Below are 19,337 nucleotides of genomic sequence, written 5' to 3'. Positions count from 1 at the left end.
ACTGACCATGTCATGAGTGATGTAATATGTGACGTCATCAGCAGTGCATTGCGGGCGCGCGAGTTATAGTTAGCTGAACTAACTATAACGGGGGAATTTCAATGGTTTTCTACAAGTGAAAAGTCCAGCTAACTATAACACCCCTGAAACCTATGTTTTTTTCTGTGAATTTCAAAGGTTTTTTAAATGCTAATTTCTAACTATGCCTACAGAGATAGGACATGTGAAGAAAGAAGAAAAAATGCACAGAAAGAAAAAAAGAAGTGCAGAAAGAAGCAACAGACGTCCTCAAAGACGAAGAAAAGTGCAGGAAGAAGGATAACGTGCAGAAAGAACAAAAAGAAGAGCAGAAAGAAGCCTTGTTGCAAAATCATCCTGTACCCTCAACTTTTTCAGCTGGATACTGGTGGTAACTGAGTCTGACTAACCAGTCCTAGAGCCAGTGCTATGTTAAAAGACACTTAGAATACAGTGAAAACACCTACATACACTAGGGAACATTATGCATTGGGGTCCCCCTGTGATTAGCATGACCTCCTCTGTAAGCCCCTAGTATATAATAGAGCAGGGGGATTAAAACTACCTCTTAAAACAGGCCACAGGGCGTTTTTGCACACGTTAACTCAGGCCCCGTCCCCTCCCTTCACCACTGTGTAAACACGCCCTGTGTCTGTTTTTAGTTGGGAGATTAAGTTCATTTGAATCCTGAGGGTCCTTAGGGTCCAACTAGCCCACTAGGTACCTCCAGTAAGTGCCACAGAGCTGCGTTGCAGAGAGGTGTAAAAAGTGGCACGGCCTGGACCACCTTTCTGCAATGCAGCTCAGTGGCGCTTACTGGAAGCACTTGGTGGGCTAGTTAGCCCCCAGGGGCCCTCAGTATTGAAGGGAAATTATATCCCCAATTAAAAACGTGCCATAGTGCGTGTTTGCACACGTCACCTCAGTCCCCGTCCCCTCCCTTCACCACTGTGTAAACGCGCCCTGTGGCTGTTCTAAGTTGAGAGATTAAGTCCCCTTGAATCCTAAGGGTCCCTAGGGTCAAACTAGACCTCTAGGTACCTCCAGTAAGCGCCACAGAGCTGCATTGCAGAGAGGTGTAAAAAGGGGCTTGGCCTCAGAACACCTGTCTGCAGCGCAGCCCCTGGCGCATACTGGAGATGCCTGTTGGGCTAATTGGCCCTCAGGGACCCTCAGTATTGACCAGGGGGCGCGTTTGCAGAGTGCTGCAAGGAGAGGGCGTGGCCTCCGGCACGATGCCAGTCTTTTATTTATTTTAATTTTTTAAGAAGGGGGGCTGTGTGGTTCCCCTTCTTATTCTAATTTATTGGCCCTGATGACCCCATCCCCCAGGGCCTGTCTCCTAATTATATTTTTTTGACCCCAATCCCCAGGGCCGGCCACTGTTTTTTATTATTTTTAAAAAATATATATTTATAGACACACCTAGGACATGCTGGACAAACCGTACGTACCTATCACCATGACGATTTGCGTGATATTCATTAAAAGGCGACTATGCATACAATGAATCCACGTGGAATGTATTTACACCACTAGTGAAGCTCTGACATGTCTGATGCCCTACCGTGCCTAATCCCGATAGACACCCTTTTCGTTTATTTATACAAACATGGGTAGCTATTGACGGGCACATTTAATACACATGCACACCAAGCCATTCAAAAGAGATTCAACAAAATTCGACCAAAACTATGCAAGAAACCCCCCTCACGGTTAATAAAACACACATCCACTGCCGGATGTGTAATACTTTTTTTATTTTACTCTCTGGAAAGGGGACGAATATCACTTGAGAGTCACAGCGCGCTCCTGGCAGAGCCCAATGCTGTGTTACGCCCACCATTGCCTGCTGAGTGCCACACACCTCTGTGTTGTATTCCACTAGCTAGTGTATATGCTATGACACTCTCTAGCCCATGTGCACTGTAACACCACCCCGTGAATATGTCATGCCACACTTGTCTTCGCACGGGTTATATTGCCCCATCTAACGTGCCTTCCTCGATGCCTATGTAATAACGCACAGTGCTATGCCATACATATTACAATCTGGGATCCATATCTTTGTCACAGTGCATATGCAACGTTACACTCCCCAGCACATATTTTATATTACAACTTTAGAGACTAGTTAGGTTACACAACACTGCCCTGTGCATATTACACTCCAAGGCGCATATCGCATAGCACGCGCTAGTGCCTGTGCTATCTCGCACTCTCCAATGAATCTGTAATTGCGCACAATGTATTGCATATTATATTTCACGCCCGGTTCATCTTATATCACACTTTTTGGTGCATAGTTTATACCATACACTATATCTAGTTTTCATTTTCAATCGTGCTCTCAGGACTATGTTCTATATAACACTGTGTTCACCTACCCTTTTCACGGGCATTACATTTTGCGATAGGGGATGGAGGGTCAGGGGGTGTTTCTTCCAAGTGAGCCCGGAGTCACAGTCACAAACGTCCTCTTCTTCCTGAATAAAAGTGAGATTATGCTGCATACTTGTTCATATTTTAAGTGGTTCGCACAGACACACGTTTTAAAAACAATAAAGTTCCTAATACCCGCCTTCTCTGAACAGTTAGCTTGCTGCCCCATTCCCCTCCTCCCTATCCTCTGTTGTGTGAATCCATGGACTAGCCTCCTCCCTCCTGCCATGCATGGTCTGATGTGCTGCCACTGCCCTCAATTTAGTATGATGTACCAGTCCACTCCTCCTGCCCTCCATTGCCCAATTCTATGCCCCATCATTGACCTCCTGCTTAAACTCTGTGCTTAGCTTGCTGCCCCTATTCTCCTTCCCCCTGCCCTCCGATGTCTTTGTGCATGCCCCTGCTCCATCCTTTTTGCCCACCATGTTCCATGGACCTGCCACTCCTATTTACTCTGAGTGTTCTGTTGAGCTGCCACTCCTCTCCCACCTGCCTAGCATTGTCAGATGACTGTAACCTGTCCCTGCCACCTCCACCCTGCCTGTCCACATGCCATGCCCCTATCCTCTTCCTCCTGTCCTACATGGTCCATTGTACTGCCACACCCTTCTGCCCTCCCTGGTCTGTTGTGCTGCAACTGCTCCTCCTGCCTGCCCCGTGCGGTCTGTTGTGAGGCCCCTTCCCCTGAACTTTCTTGTCTGTGCACAGGTCCTGACCCTCCCATCTATCCTCCATGGTCCTTTGTGCATGCCCCTGCACCCTCCTTCTTGCCCATCATAGCCATTGTGCTGCCACTAACCCTCCCACTTGCCATGCATGGTCTTCTGTGCTGCCATGGCCCCTCCCACCTTCCCTGTGTGGTCAGTTAGCTGCCCCTGACCCCCTCCCACCTTCCCTCCATGGTCTGTGTGTATGCCATCACAGTCTCAGTGTTGCTCTTCATGGTGTGTCTTGCTTCTAGTGCCCATCCTGCCTGACCTCCATGGCTATCTTGCTGCTCCTGCCCTGCCCCCTTGCCCCCAGCCCTCTGTTTACATGTGCAGACCCCTACTCCCTCCCTCCTGGCTTGTCTGTTCCATTGTAATGCCCCAGATCCGTCCCTCCTGCCCTTTATGGTCTGTTATGCTGCAGCTTTCTCTCCTGTCTGTCCATTATGGTCAGCTAGCTACCATTGCCTCTTGCCCCTCTGTTCTCTGTTGTCCATGTGCATGGTCCTGTCCCCTCCCTCTTGCTTTCTATGGATTGTTGTGCTGCACTCCCGTCCCGCATGCCCTGTGTGGTGTATTGGTGCACCTCTCCATGTCCCTCCTGTCCTCTGTTATCCAAGTCCATGTCCCTACCCCATTTCCTTCCATGATCCAATGTACCATACTTGCGAACATTTTGCACTTGGTAAGAAGGAGATTTTGAAAAAAAACTGGGGTATTGATTTTCCCCTTTGAGTTACATTGAAAAAGAGGAGATTGTAGACAGGAGACAGATCAAATAAAGCCCATTTGAGCTTAAAAACATTGGACGTTTCCTGGCTGAATCGGGTCTGTTGGCATGTATGGTTGTACTACCATTGCCTCTTCCTTCTGCCCACAATGGTCTATTACATTGCCACAGCCTCTCTTGCAAGTCCTGTATTGTTGGTTTGTTGCCCCTGCCCCCCTTTCCACTGCCCTCCATAGTCTGTTGTGCTGCCACGGCCCTTCCTGCCTGCTCAGTGTGGTTGAATTGTTGCCTTTGCACCCTCCTACCTGCCTTCAATTTTCAGAGTCTGTGCCCCTGGCCTCTGCCTCTCAACAGTATCCTAATGAACAACTAGATTGCTAACATTCTATATTTATTACAAAAGCGTGGAACGCCTGACGTCATCTTGATATAATCAAAACTGTAATACCTAGAGCATTTCCTTAAGAAATTACATATATGAGAGGGTCTTATTGGCATCAAAATTATGGTTAGTGCTCTAAAAGACTAAAATAAGGACATATTTTCTGAGTTTTCAAATAGCAACAAAGCACTTGTTTGTTATCTTTATGTTTTTTTGTCCAGTTGACCACTTGATTAAATGTTGCACTTAGGGGAGAGGATGTGGTGTTACTTCCAGAACTGCAGACTTTGCAACTGGGGAACCAGGTTGGAGTTTCTGCTTCAGCTCGACATTCTGTGATTCTGGTCAAATCACTTAGTCTCCCCATGTCTACAACCAAAATGAATTTGTTCTTGTGTGATGTAACCAATGCTCATGTAAAGCACTCCAATACCTGACAAGTCTGCACTATATAACACTGCAAAAACACAAAATAATAAGTGTTTTGCACACTTCTGTCATTGGGCTATACTTGGGCTACATCTGGGTGATTTTGGGCTACATTTGGGCTCTTTTGTCTCTGGTGGCCATCTTGGGAGATTTATTTGTTATGAAGTTTCCTAATTTCCTCATTTACTGCAGTCTCCTCAGTAGGAAATACTTTCAGTTTTTTACTTTGATTCCATCAAGAAGGCATTCAGATGTATCACACATTTGTCATAAATTCAGAATGTTAGCACTCTTTTTGCTCATTAGATCACTGTAGTAAAGCTACTGCTCACCAGGGAAAACTGCTGCTGGTATTGAAAGTGCATGTTTCAGTCTGCATGTCAGAATTTTTTAATGAAATAGAAGAGGATTTGAGAAGTCACTCAAAATGTGCCCTAATTTTTCTTTCTGCAGCACTAATCATACTTTTTATGGAAAAATGAACCCCCTCATTTTGTTCCTGTTTAAATTAAATGTTTTAAGAGTTACCACTTTAATCCAAGCAAGATGGCTTCAGGTGTGCCATATGTTTATCATAAGTAGGACTGTTAGCGCTCTAGTTGTTCTTTGGAACACTTTGGGAAGCTGCAGTAGAACACAAAGGAATCAACTGACAGTCTCTGCCCTTGTTGGATGTACATGTTTTACTGAGAATGTCAGACTTCATTCTCACATGACTGAGAAAGATAATGTGAATTTACAGAAAATAAGCTCTCAGTTTAGCTTATAGATCACCTTCCAAACCTCTGTGGGAAAAGCATGAGAAAATATTTTTCTCTCAATCATGATATCCCAGCAGAAGGCTTTTTCACATGGTGAAATCACCTTAGAACATACCACAATTCCTAAAATGAGTATATGGTACCATCAAGAAATGATTTATAATGTAACTAAAGTCTTAAAACCTTCTATTAACTGCAATGCTTTTTAATGAGGTGCTATCATGTATATTGGTCCCAAGATGGCTGCCAACACTTCTTGGATGAAGTGCTGACAGCCAATCAGATCTCAGGATGAGATGTGTGGTTAGGCTCCGCCCACATATATATATGATTTTACTTTTGATTTTCTCAGGAACTACTGAACAGACTGACACCAGACCTGCAAAAGGCACTTCCCTGACCTGAGGACCTCCTCTCTGCCAAATTTCAAGTAATTCTGTTCAGCCGTTCGGGCTGTACTTGGACTAAAGGTCCCTATGGAAAATTGCATGGGGAAAACGTGTTTTGGGACCCCCCTTTTTTCTCAGCCCCCGCTTGACGAATCCCCCCAAGACTTGGGGGGAGCAGAGCGGAGCGCCCCACCTATTTTGAAAATTTCGCGAGGATTCGTCAACCGGCCCCAAAGTTATTCCAAATAGAATGTTGCGGATTTCCTATGGAAACACGGTCCTAACTATAACTATCTACTGGCGACCGCCAGTAGATAATATATATATATATATATATATATATATTTTTACTCACCCGAAGCACATGAACAGTAATGAAACTCCACATCATCAGTCTCTTTTACCCCCTTCTTAGGCTGCTTTGCCTGTGCAGGTGTAGTTCCTGGTTCTCATTATACTTCACTGTTCAAACGCCACATTCTGATGTTAACAATAACTAAATAGGAGCTGCTACTATTGCCCAGATTAATGGTACTCAACTTCCAAACTTAATTTGGAAGGGAACCTGAATTACCCTTCCAGGAATTTGAACCTGTTACCTGCAGCTCACCATATCTCTCAGTGGTGAGCGCTTAACACACTGAGTCCCCAGGCCAGCCTTTTCACTATGACCTCCCCTGACTCCTCTTTTCTCACTCTCGTTCCATGGCTGATTTTAAGGCTGATACCATCCATGTAGCACCAAAAGAGTATGCACTTCCTGTAGGGTAGGGAAAGAAGAGAAGGAGGCTAGGTTGGTCAACACCCTTACTCAGTAGTGGAGTGTGGGTGTCTTCTAATTTGGGAAATGGGGCCCTCAAACACCCATCTGGGTGTCATGCTTCATCATAAGGCTTGCTCCTCGTCTGGCCGGCACTGCAATGCCTGACGGGCACCCTATGAGGGGCTCTTTGTCGGAGATCTTTTTCCCAAGCCATATTGGTGAGGTGCGTGTGAGGGGTCTAGTGGTGTAGATGTGAGGTGATGTGAGGAGAAATAAAATGAGGCGAGGCGGTGCTCCAAAATGAATTTTAATCTGCGAGCCCACTCGTCTCAATTAAAACCAGAATAGGGATATAACCGATTATAATGGTCGGAGGTGTCTATATGTGTGTAGCTACGATCAACATGTTTCTTGTCCTATATGTGTAAATCACTCAGCAATTCTTCAGGACCGAGCTTGATGCACTATCTACAAGGGTGGTTGGTTATGGAAAATTAACCAATCACTCTGATGACCTTTCAATGAATACAAATCATGGGACTAACCTAATGAGATTCAAAACAGAGAGAGAAAAACAATGATACATGAATAAGGTATGCACATACAGTAATAATGCCTCCAGAATGAAATGTAATTGTGTTTATTGGTGCCTGTATGCTGGACCTATATGCACCCCTTCTCCCTCATTTGTATTGAGTGACCCCATCCATGGCCCAATATGCAAACATCCCATCTTCTGAAGAAACAAGCAGGACAGCGTTACAATTACATCACTCTTCAACTGATTGGTTCTGTAATGAAGTGGGTGGCGAGGGCTACATATAGCTGCTGTTCCTCCTTCCACCGTATTAAAAAAAAAAAAAATACTTCCCAAAAATGAAAGTTAAATGTAGAGTGTGTGGGGTGTGCCAACTTAACACTCCCCAATTCCAACATGATAAGGAGGTAAGCAAGTGTACGGGGCATCCAAAGTTGTGTCCCTTTCTGCATTGAACCATTGTGCCTTCAGACGATGTGACTCTATGAAGCTATATGAAGTAAGAAAATCTGATGTTTTTCACATGGAGTCAAGCTCCAAGAGAAAAAACTGCTTCTTGTGAGCTTTTTCTATGTGATGTCCTTAACGGAAAATGGTCAAGTTACCAGGGCAAAAGTTCCTCTGTTCTATGGCCTTTTCTTATTCCTTCTCAGTGCCTCCTACTCCCTTTCCAATTAGCTGTGGATCAAAGGCACATCCTCGCCTCTGTAGTTATGCCAATCCTAACTCCAACACCACACTAACCCTGCTACAAACATGCAACACAGGTTTACTTTCAAATTGATTTGCTAGTTCTCTGCCTATTGTAGTGGATTCAATTGGCCCCTCTTAAGAAAAATGAAGAAGAGTAGCATCTCAGCATCAGAGAGCATTTACTGCAACTTCCAGCCTTTCAATTTCAAAATACATTAAAACACCCTAAAACAACTTCCAAATGGTAGACACAACAGTCAGAAAATAAAAGAAACTCAAACTCTGTACCTGGAAATAAAACGATACCCACAAAACCAAAAAAAAAAAACGCAAACACTTCAATGCAAACTCATTGCTCCAAATAGAGAAGGTGCCCCTACAAACAGTTAAAAGATACATCTGCACTGCATCTTTCTTTGTCTGCCTCTCCATTTCTAAATCCTTTTTCCAAAGGCCTGCTTCACCTGCCTCTGGCCTAACCAAAACTCACAAAGAAATAAAGACTATAGGAATTCACTTATAAATGTATGAATTCTATGTTTTTTTTTTAACATCGCCCGAATGGACTCAGTGCTGAATGGCTTGAATCAAAAGATACACTGGGGAGGGCTATTACAGGTCTTGGAGACAAGAAGTATTCTGCTATCTGTTAAATATATGGGCTGCATCATCAAAACACTACTTCAAGCTTCATGACTTATTTATAGAGTGTACTTTTGATATTTTGATTCGCACTGTGATTTGGTTTGACGAAACTACTACCTAATATTAAAATCCATCATTCTAATTTGATATAAATGTATCTTGAAAAAACATTGACTGAAATCAGTCTTGGGTTGTATGTGTTCTCATCTTTAGAGGACCTTGCCTAGCAGTTCAGTGTGGAAAGTTCCTAATGGAGCAGGACTGTTAGACCTGTCATCCTTGGCGTGGTCTTCCGCCAAACGTTTTGCTTTCAACCCTCCGATTTTCTGAATTTCGTTTTTGTTGGTATTGGCACTCTGCATTTTACCACTATTAACCAGTGCTAAGGTTCTTCTACTCTTTCTTTAAAACATGGAAGAATTGGCCTACAGCTGATTGCCATACTTACTTTATTGTACCTCCCTAGTAAAGTGGTACAACATGCACCCAGGGCCTGTAAATTAAAAGCTACCAGTGTGCCACCCACTTAATAAGCATGTTTAAACATGTCTCAGTGCTTTCATTGAAGTCTGTAGTGGAGTCTTAAACTACCAATCCAGACTGATAAATAAATATTTTGTCAGACCTAAACCTTCCTTTTTAAAACATATAATTCACCCTGAAGGTAGACCCTAAACAGCCAATAGGGCAGGATGCACTGTATTTAAAAGAAGAGCAGACGTTTTTAAGTTCTACATGTCCTGGTAGTGAGACAATCCTGAATTTGGTTTTCACTACTGTAAGGCCTATCTTTCCCATGGGATAACTCTCGATTAACTTAATACATTGCCTTCTTTTCATTTAGAACAGATGGGAAAGTTAAGTATGGACTCAAATTATTACTTAAAATTCTGTTTAGTGATAAAGTTGGATGTTAACTCGCAATTCTGAAAAAGGTTTTTTTGGAAAGTTGTCATTTCTTTGTCCTAACCATTTGAGACCTGCTGCTTGTGTCCTGATTCAATCAATCAATCAATAAGGTGGCTTGAAAAACGCAACTACCCCACCATAAGGGTATCAAAGCACCGGGGGGGCTGCTAGTCCGTCGAAGGCGCTGCGGTTCAGTTGAAGAGCCAGGTCTTAAGGTCCTTTCTGAATTGAGGCAGTGACAGTGATTTATTTATGCATTTTTAAATTGCGCAAACTTTACTCAAAGGTGTCAGAGTGCTTTACAATAGGACAAGTTACATTACATAAGGACTTCAGAGTACATGAATTACATGAAAGGTACAAAACAGAAAAACTCTAAACTCACATAAGAATGGTAGTAAGTGTATACATCTACTACAGATTCTAGTGGTTAGAGTTACATATATACAAGTTCACTCAAGATTACATTTTTGGGAAAGTTTAAGTGATTACGGTTGAATAAATATATATTACATATTTACACAACATGGTCTTCTCGCCATTGCTGGGGTTCTTGCATTCAGCCCAGCCTTCAGGGTGTTGTTGCACTCAGAATGGCGATCTTGGGCCTCAATGGTTCTCTGAGCTGGTGATGTCCGTAGGGATAGAAGGCTGTGTGGTGGTGGGAAAAGGCAGCTGCGGTGGTCTGCAGGGATTGCCTGAGGTGGAGAGGGAGGGTGTTCCAGGTCTTTGCTGTGAGGTAGGAAAAGGATCTTCCTCCAGCCATAGGCTTCCGGATATGTGGGACGGTAGGCAGAGTCAGATGGGCAGAGCGGAGGTCTCTGGTGGGTGCGTGGAATGTGAGGCTGTGGTTAAGGTACTCAGGTCCTGCGTCATGTGGGGCTTTGTAGGCATGTGTGAGGAGCATGAAGGTGATTCTTTTGTTGACTGGGAGCCAGTGGAGGTCTCTCAGGTGGCTGGTGATGTGTCTGTGACAGGGAACGTTGAGGAAAAGTCTGGCAGAGGTGTTCTGAATGTTCTGTTGTTACTTCAAGAGTTTGTGGGTGATGCCGACATAGAGTGCATTGCCATAGTCGATTGCCCATGATGAGGACATTGGCCGGTTTTGAGTTGAGCTTGGGGCAGCTGTTCTTCACCTAGGTGGTGACAGCTTTCATCCCATCATGGAAGTTGTTCTTGGTGATTGTGAGTTTGTTGGTGAGGAAGAGAATTAGCTGTGTGTCATTGGCGTAGGAGACTATGTTGAGTCTTTGGTTCCTGATGATGCATGTGAAGGGGGCCATGTAGATTTTGAAGAGAGTGGGGCTCCGGGTGGCGCCCTCAGGCACTCCTAAACTGATCTCTATGGGTTCAGAGTGGACCGGTGATAGTTTAACTCTCTGTTTTCAGGCAGTGAGGAAGGAACAGAGCCATTCCAGTGCTTTGTTACAGATGCCGATGTTGTGGAGTCTTGTGCATAGGGTGTGGTGAGAGGCAGTATCGAAGACAGCCGAGAGGTCCAGGAGGATTAGTGCTACAGTTTCAATTCGGTCAAGGAGAGTGCGTAAGTTATCTGTGGCGGCAATGACGGCGGTTTTGGTGCTGTGCTTGCTTCGGAAGCCAGATTGGGAGTGGTTCAGGATGTGGTTCGATTTGATGAACTCTGAGAGTTGGGTGTTGATGACCTTCTGGATGACCTTGGCTGGGAAGAGGAGAAGAGAGATTGGTCTGAAGTTCTTGAGATCCGTCCTCTTGGCAGAGGGTTTCTTTAGCAAGAGGTTGATCTCTGCGTGTTTCAAATCTTCCGGGAAGGTGGCAGAGTTGATGGAGCAGTTGATGGTCACATGACTGCGAATAGCTTGGAAGTTGGCCTTTGTATAATCTGCCCTGAAAGTGAGACAGAGAGGGACTAAATGTTGGCAGGATGGGGCAGAGCTGTTCTCTGCACCACTCACATTTTAAAGGGCTCCCTCCAGTACACACACAAAGGAACCTGACTCCAGTCTTTTGTCACTCTGGATCACTTAGAGCCAAGGCAGTGGAAGGGAAAAACCTTCCAGAACGAGATGTGGGAGTAGCCAGAATATCTCCCCCACTTCAAAGGCTGGCACGAGGTATAAATATGGACTTCCTGGACCACCTTTTCAGTACACTCCTAGACCTCAGGACTACAGAAGAAGGAAGGACTACCTTGTCCCCAGAGTACTGACCTGCTGCTTGGGGTCTGCCTTGTTCTTTAAAGAACTGCTCTGCTACTGCCAGAGAACTGCCCTGCTGCTTGAGGCCTGCCTTGTTCTCTATGAGGACTGCCCTGCTGCTTGAGGCCTGCCCTTCTCTCTGAGAAGGAAGAATGGTTTTGGTCCCTTCATCTCTGGCTAACCTGAGTAAGTCCAACGGTCAGTTGGTTGACCTGTGCTGAGCCACAGAGACACAACCAGCTCCAGAAGCTCCCCTGCAACTGCCCAGATGACCTGCTGTACTGGACCTGCAAATGGAGCTGACTGAGCCCTGCCTGCGAGAGTTAGTCTCTGATTTCACAAGAGGTGCCTCACCAGGTCATGGACCCTTGGCTGGCATCAGAGTGCACTCCTCTGTGAAAAAGGAGAGATTCTGAAGTTTTGGACTCTTCCTGACTACGAATGGGCCCATTTGTGCCAAGACCGTGACAGCCACCAGGACCGCCAACTGTCAGGCAGCCCCGCCCGCTGACTTGCTAGTAACTCCGCTCGAAACCACTCATGCAAGCCCGCTCACTGACAATCCTCTGCAGGCAAGGGCGGCACTTAGGGCCCATAAAAGGGGAAGACTTACAATGGGAATGCGCTTCGTGTTCCGTCACGGGTTCCCGTTTAGTCCCCACACTCTCCCGCACTTACCTGCAGTTGTTCTTCGATTCCGTGTTGGAGAGCAGGATTGTTTCCTGCATTCTCTTGCAACGTCTTCCTGGGTTCATCATTTCCAGGTCTCGGCTCCTCTTCCTGGGCACTCGACAGCAGTGTTGCTCCCTCACTGGCCGCTTCTTCCCACCACAACATCTTCTGGCAGCTTCTCCTTGTGCCGCCTTTTCTGTTCCTGAAAGGGAGGAAACAGAGAGTTACTTTAAAGAATCCTAGTCTGCAGCCTATACGGTAGGATTGCAATTACCTAAGCATCTGGGGATATACTTATCCAATTAGTTAATTTCCATTTCTTATAGAGATAGTTCCTTTGCCATGATTGACTGCTGCACCTTCTCTTATACAGTAAAATAAGAGAGTGGTATTAGTTACTTTTGTAAATTACATAGATATTCTATCCTACCTTGACCCAGCACCTTTTTGTGCACTATTTTTATATTTTCTTGTCCTGTCTATGAAAATGAGTTTTTTTGTTTTTTTCCTAGTTATTCACGATAGTATTTGTTTCTTGGGTCTAGTGAATCCAGATGGTGGTCTCCGTTAAAGTTGGTATTGTTCACGCTTATCATGATTGAATGCTTAAATTTTGCAGTCCTAATGATTATTATGTATACGTCTACCGTTTAGATACAACAGTGTTAGTCTTGAGTTCTATTTGTACATATCTTCAATTGCACTAAAAGAGGGATGTCCAACTGGTATCTCTTTTACATTTAGACTCACGTTTTTATATTATTACTCTCGTTGTTATAAGGGACTTTACTTACCTCCTGTTACTTTCACCCATTAGGTACATATGCAATTCAACCATAGAACATCGTACCAGGTGGGCCATTGGATTCTACTCCTTCTCCTTTTCTTTGTTCTGTTCCCACTCTTCCCCAGCTTCTCCTCTTTGGCTTTGACTCTGTTGGGCTGCGGAGGTGGGTAAGGGAAGTTGGGATCCAGCATCTGTTTGTCCACTTCACCCCTGCGGAAAAACCAGGTGAGCCTCACACCAACGTAAAGCTCAGGTGAACCCGACTCATCATGCTATAGCAACCGCCAGCGACAACCAGCATTGTGAGACTGGCACTTTGCACTACAACAGTGAGAGGCCATGGTGCCCTCCAACTAGAAGCTCCAGCAATGATGATCTGTGATGCCAGATTGGAGTTTTGCACTATGATGATGACCATCTGCGATGCCAGGCCTGCTCATTGCTCCACAGCGACAACCAGCCACAACTCTCTTCTTGCTCCTCGTGGCCTATTCCACCATGAACGGAACTTATCTTACCTAAGAAGGTAACATTTTCAGCTGGACTAACAGCTGGCCCGTGCTCCATTGCGGTCCACCAAAACTTGTGAATTTCCCCCTTTCTGGTACGACCAGTTGACCTCAAGTGGTGCTTTGTGCTTTTAGGAATAATATCTACCTAAATGCTTAAAATTGCATTTCGCTCGTTCTGCTGATTGGATTTTAGTCATTCTGGTATCATTTTATTGCTTAAATGTTCTCTATTTGTCTTAATTGTTTTACAGCTCAATGTGCTCACCTTTTTGAATGGATGCAGTGTGCAGGAAAGACCTGCACACAATGCAAAAACATGCCAATCAGAATCACAATTTACATGAAAGCAAATGCACTTTAGCACTGATCAGCAGGGGTAAAGTGCCCAGAGTCCTAAAGCTAACAAAAACAGAGTAGGAGGCAAAAGGCAAAAAGTTTGGGGATAAAACTGCCAAAAGGACCAGGTCTAACAGATCCTTACTGCCAGGCGAGGTGATGCGTTGGTTCCTTACTGTCATGCAGGGGAGGTGATGCATTGGTTCCTTACTGTCAGAGGAAGTGATGCATCAGTTCCTCACTGGAAGGGCAGGTGCTGCTTAGATCTCCAGATGCACAGCCTTGGTTAATTACTGCTGGGCAATGTCGATGAAGAAATCAGTGCAAAGACAATGTAGAAATCAGTATCGATTTCACAGTGATGAAGCAGGCACTGCATCGGAGTTGGAGCAGTGCTTCATGGAATTAAGTGATGCAGTACTTGAAACTCCTGCTGCAGCAGTTCTTCTAATGCACTGCAATGGAAAGCTGGGGTCTACAATGTAAGCCGTGGCCGCTGCGCCAATCGGGATCCATGCTCCGGTATTGACAGTGGTGATGTGTCAAAGTTTGTACTGATGCATTGATCAAAACAGACGCAGGAAGTCAATGCATGGATTTTCTCCTTCAGTTCACCAGATTCAACTTGCATTGGCCCAGGGACTGGATTTGGTACCTTTTGGCAAGTCAGTACTCTCAGTTGAAGAGCCTAGGCACTGATAGGTGAGGTCTTTGATTGCCCTGAGACTTCTAAACAGAAGGGATGCATACACAAGCCGTTGGAGAACCTTGGAAGCAGGATACAGAAAGAAAAGTGCAGTCCTTTCACTCCCAGAACAGAAGCAGCAAGCTGTGGGCCAGCACAAAAAAGCAACAGGCAGAGTGCCAGTTCCTCATACAGCATTCAGCTTTTCTTCCTGGCAGAATGTCCTTTAGTCCAGAAGTGTTCTGATTTGAGAGTGACAGAGGCCCAATACATGTACCCCTTTCTGCCTTTGTAATAGGCAAACTTCAAAGGAAAGTCTTTGTAGTGCACAAGACCCTGCCTTTCCCTGGCCTGGCTCTAGACACACTACAGGAGGGAAGAGACAGCTTTGTGTGAGGACAGACATAGCCCTCTTGAGGTGTCAGTGAGAACTCCTCCCTCCACTCTAGCTCGGGAAGGCCCATCAGCCTGATAATGGCCCATCAGGATATGCAAGGCACACTCTCAGCACCCTTTGTGTGATTTTTTCTAGAGTGAATGCACAAGAGCCCAACTATCATCCTCACCTAGACGTGGATTCTACACATTGGCAGAGGCGCAGAATGGTTAAGCAAGAAAATGCCCACTTTCTAAAAGTGGCATTTTCAAACACATTTTAAATTGTGCTTCAGAGTCCATAAACTCCAAATCTCTATCAGCTCCTAATGAGAAATCCCCATTTTACTCTAAGGGAGAGATAGTCCTTGCTACAGTAAAAAATGAAATTCTCAGTATGTCACTGTTAGGAATTGTAAAACACACTAGTACATGTCCTTCCTTTTAAATACTCTACACCCTACCCATGGGGCTACCTTGTGGCTTCCTTAGGTGTGACTTACATGTAATACAAGGGAAGGTTTGGATCTGGCACACGGGTACACTTACCAAGTTGAAATTGCAGCTTAAAACTGCACACACAGACACTACAGTGGCAGGTCTGAGACATCCTTGCAGGACTACTCCGTGCTGCAGGTCCACTGGTAGCCCTTGATTTACAGGCCCTGGGCACACCTGATGCACTTTACCAGGGACTCACTAGTAAATCAAAAATGTCAAATCATGGATAACTCAATCACCAATACAATTTAGACAGAGAGCATAGGCACTTTAGCATTGGTTAGCAGTGGTAAAGTGCCCAGGGTCCTAAATCCAGCAAAGACAGGTCAAATAAAATAGGAGGAAGAAGGCAAATGGTTTGAGGACAAACCCGTAAAAATGGCCAGGTCCAACACTTCTTGTAAACTGCCTTACCTTTTATATTTTTAGACCTCTAGTCTTTCCTGTTCTTTTTATTTGCTTGATCGCATGAGTGAGAGTTATCTTGGGTAGGGCACAGAACTTCTGTTGAAGTTGTGCTCTGGCATGAGCCATGTGTCAACCTGTTATAACTTATTTAAACCTAACCACATTGTGACATCCAGTCGAGGCAGACAGCAGGCACGCCAGAGGCACTCCAAGACAAGCCAATCTTCTTACTAACCTAAGCTGTGCAGTCGTTGAGAGATTCTGCCCCATTTAAAGGTCAGTTAATCACTTTAACATACATAAGATAAAAATCATTCCATTCCTCTTCTAAACTTGTTACTGAAATCATTACTAATTTGGACATGTCAAGAAATGAGTTTTTTCTTACCTCCTTGTTATTGTTTTCTTCCTAGGCAATGTGTCTCATCTTAGTGTCTCATTTAACACAAATAAACAAATAGAGGGATCACACTGAAGCATTAATGACTTGAAACAAGATCTTTTGAGATGTGCATTAATTAACTGTCGCTCCCGTGTTTGTCATCACAGGGAAGCATTTAACTCACTTGTCGCCTCCAATTGGGATATTTTCTTTTTAACTGAAACATGGCTACACAACACTGTCATACTTAATATAGATAATGCGGTGTTTAGAGGCTTTCAAATTCTTTACTGCAATGGGGTGGCTGATGTGGAAGTGAGGTTACAGTTATTCTTAATGAAACACTAGGGAACATATTCACATGACATTGCACCACTGTAACGTCACGTTTTTCAATGTTCTTGAAGCGCAATGGCCTGCTCCATATTTTCAAAGTGGCATTAAGCCGCTTTGCGTGACTTAAATATAGTCCTCTTTCATGCAGGTATCTGCGTGACTGGGACGTGCAACGAGTATTGCTGTGAGTTTTCCACCGCAAAACCCATTGCTTTTTGACACTGTACAAATTTACAAAGGTCTGTAAATCTGAGGCTGCACCAAAATCTAATGCCCCTGAATAGCAGGTGTTAGATTGGCCCAACGAGGAGAAATACTTTTATTTCTCAAAGTCTTTAAAGGCAATTTGTTCCTCCTTTGTGTGCTGCAAAATGCAACTCACATAGAAAGAGCAAAGCACCTTTAAAGATTTTAACAAAACAGAGCAATTGGTGCACCACCTTATGAACAATGTCACAAATTACAAGCTTGCTAGCTTCTGCAGGGTTCCACTGTCAACTATTGCACACCTTTAAAGATTGTTAATGTGCAGGAAGCGACACCTTCCTACACATAAGAAATCCTCCCTTCAACACAGACACCCTTGCACCATGGTGCACTATGGCGCAAGGGTGTCTGTGTTGGTACTAGGCAGCTTTTTTTAGTGCCAGCTCAATTGGAAACACAGGGGTGTGCCGTATGCCTGTAAATACGGCTCATCGCTGCATTTCTGAAATGGCGCGGCGTTGCTAAATTGCTCGCAGCGCTGCACCATTTCCTAGTAAATATACCCCTACATTGTAACATGACTGGGACTCACTGTAACAGAATCCCTTTTGTACTTCCTTTAAGCCACAGGTGCGATTACACTCACATTTGTGCTAGGATATCGTCGCCCTGATGCGTACTCTAAAGCCATTGACTCTCTGATTCCCCTCTTTGGTCACGCATAGCTGCAAAACAGCCATATGACTCTACTTGGAGACTTCCATTTTTAAGTTGGTAGCAATGAGGATTCTCTCATTTGTGAACTCCTCAACTCGGTCGCAGTCCGTGGACTATTCCAATTCGATACATGTTCATGATGAAGAAGGCCTCACATTAGATGTTGAACGAGCATTAAGTGCAGGTAAACTCTCCCACTCCACTAGGCTGGAGGGATCATAATCTCCTTCAATTGTTGGCCCTCATCTCCAAACCTTTACCCTCCAGATTCTTGCTCTTGCCTCTAGCATGTGAGTGAGGGTGAACCATTAGGCATTAGGACAGAATTTGAAGAGCAGCTTTGCCAAACTGAGTGTTGTGATGATCCCAACATGATGTCAGATAGCTTGTCAATGATTTTGGATCACACCTTTGAAAAACTTAAAACTTACGCCATTAAAAAAATCTCCAGTAATAACCAATAAGCATTACAGAGACCAGTTTACTGACATTTTGAGATCTGAGAAAAGTATCTACCAGATTAGAGGAAAGGTCCGGGAAAAAGACTTATGAAAATAAAGTGAAAACCGCATTTAAGGACATTAAAAGATCTATTAAGGAGCTCTATAAGCTGCCAAATCTAGCTTCCTTTGCATATAAATTCTAGCAACAAAAATGTTCAAAGGCAATTGATTGTGACTTTGAAACTCTTCACTAGCCTAATCTGTCTGATTTGTAACATCTGTACAAGTCAATATTTTTGGGAAAATTATTCCAGGTTTTTATTTCCAAGAAGGAAATCATATAGGAGAATATTAATACTGGCCTACCATGAGAATTGCCTGACTCAGTCTGCTGGCCATTTTACAAAAAGTTATGCTCCCGCAGGAACCGATTATAAGTTGAATAGAGCAGCATTCACTGGTTGTATACTGCTCTTCCCAAATATAAGCAGCCTGGTATTCCAGCACTTGCATTTTCCAGGTGTAAGAACACACAGCGAAGCAGACAGAAATTCCAGGTAATAAAACCACAAGGGCCAGTGGTGTAACAAAAGCCCCCGCAGCCCCAGCTGTGCGGAGTCCCGAGCTCTTGGGGCCCCCTCCAGCCCTAGCAGTCCCTTGCCATGAGAGCTCTGGACTGGGCTGGAAGCATGGGGGGCCATGCAGGGGTCACCCTCAAGTTTCGTTATGCTACTGACAAGTGCTAAGGCTGCAAGCGCAGTCCAGGCTTGGGCCCACTCGCCCATGCCTACACAGAGTGTCTGCTGTACTCTGATGTCCTCCCTGCCATTTCACCCACCTGCCCCACACCTGTGCCCCTGCTTCCATTTGCCACCTGATCAGAGGAGGTGGTCAGTAGAAACGTATTTGTTCCCAGAATAGGGACACTGTAAGCATAGTCTGACCCGGAAAATGTGCATGTTATTCTCCATTCAAGAAATGTTATTTTCAGCTACACAGTTTCCCTGCACATATAACTATCCACCATTTTCTCAGGGTTTTGGTGGAAATTTACAATGCACTCAGAGCGTACCTGTAGACCATGTCAAGAATCTGTTCCTTTATCTATGGACTGTAAGTAGCTAACGTGTGATGTGTGAAGCAGGAGATCCAATTTAATGTATTTGACTAATACAGAAGATTAGTTGGGGTTGTAACCGTGCTGTCCAGCATTATAATCCTTAAAAACCTCCTCTCTTCTTGAGATTTGAAAACACGCTCCTGTTGTATGCCCCTTGAGTCAAAAAACCATTCATAGGGGGAGGTCTTTTCACTTCTTATTGTCTCATCCGTTGAATGCCCTGCCTTTGTTCCTGAACAAAATCAAGAATTACCTGACCTTTAGAAAGGC

General features: G+C 44.5%; 1 long non-coding RNA gene across 1 annotated transcript in view; it reads left to right on the top strand.

The window, feature by feature from the left end:
* The window catches only part of LOC146829428 (uncharacterized), a 105,497-nt gene extending 89,250 nt beyond the window's left edge, over nucleotides 1–16,247 (top strand). The window contains exon 2 of the long non-coding RNA XR_014962245.1: nucleotides 13,076–16,247. This is a non-coding gene — a long non-coding RNA (uncharacterized LOC146829428). The remainder of the gene's footprint in view (nucleotides 1–13,075) is intronic.
* Nucleotides 16,248–19,337: the final 3,090 nt, after the last annotated feature.

The sequence above is a fragment of the Triturus cristatus genome, chromosome 5_2 (genome assembly GCF_964204655.1).
Source record: "Triturus cristatus chromosome 5_2, aTriCri1.1, whole genome shotgun sequence".
Lineage (NCBI taxonomy): Eukaryota > Metazoa > Chordata > Amphibia > Caudata > Salamandridae > Triturus > Triturus cristatus.
Note: the sequence above shows the minus strand (reverse complement) of the source record. Positions and strands in the feature narration are given on the sequence as shown.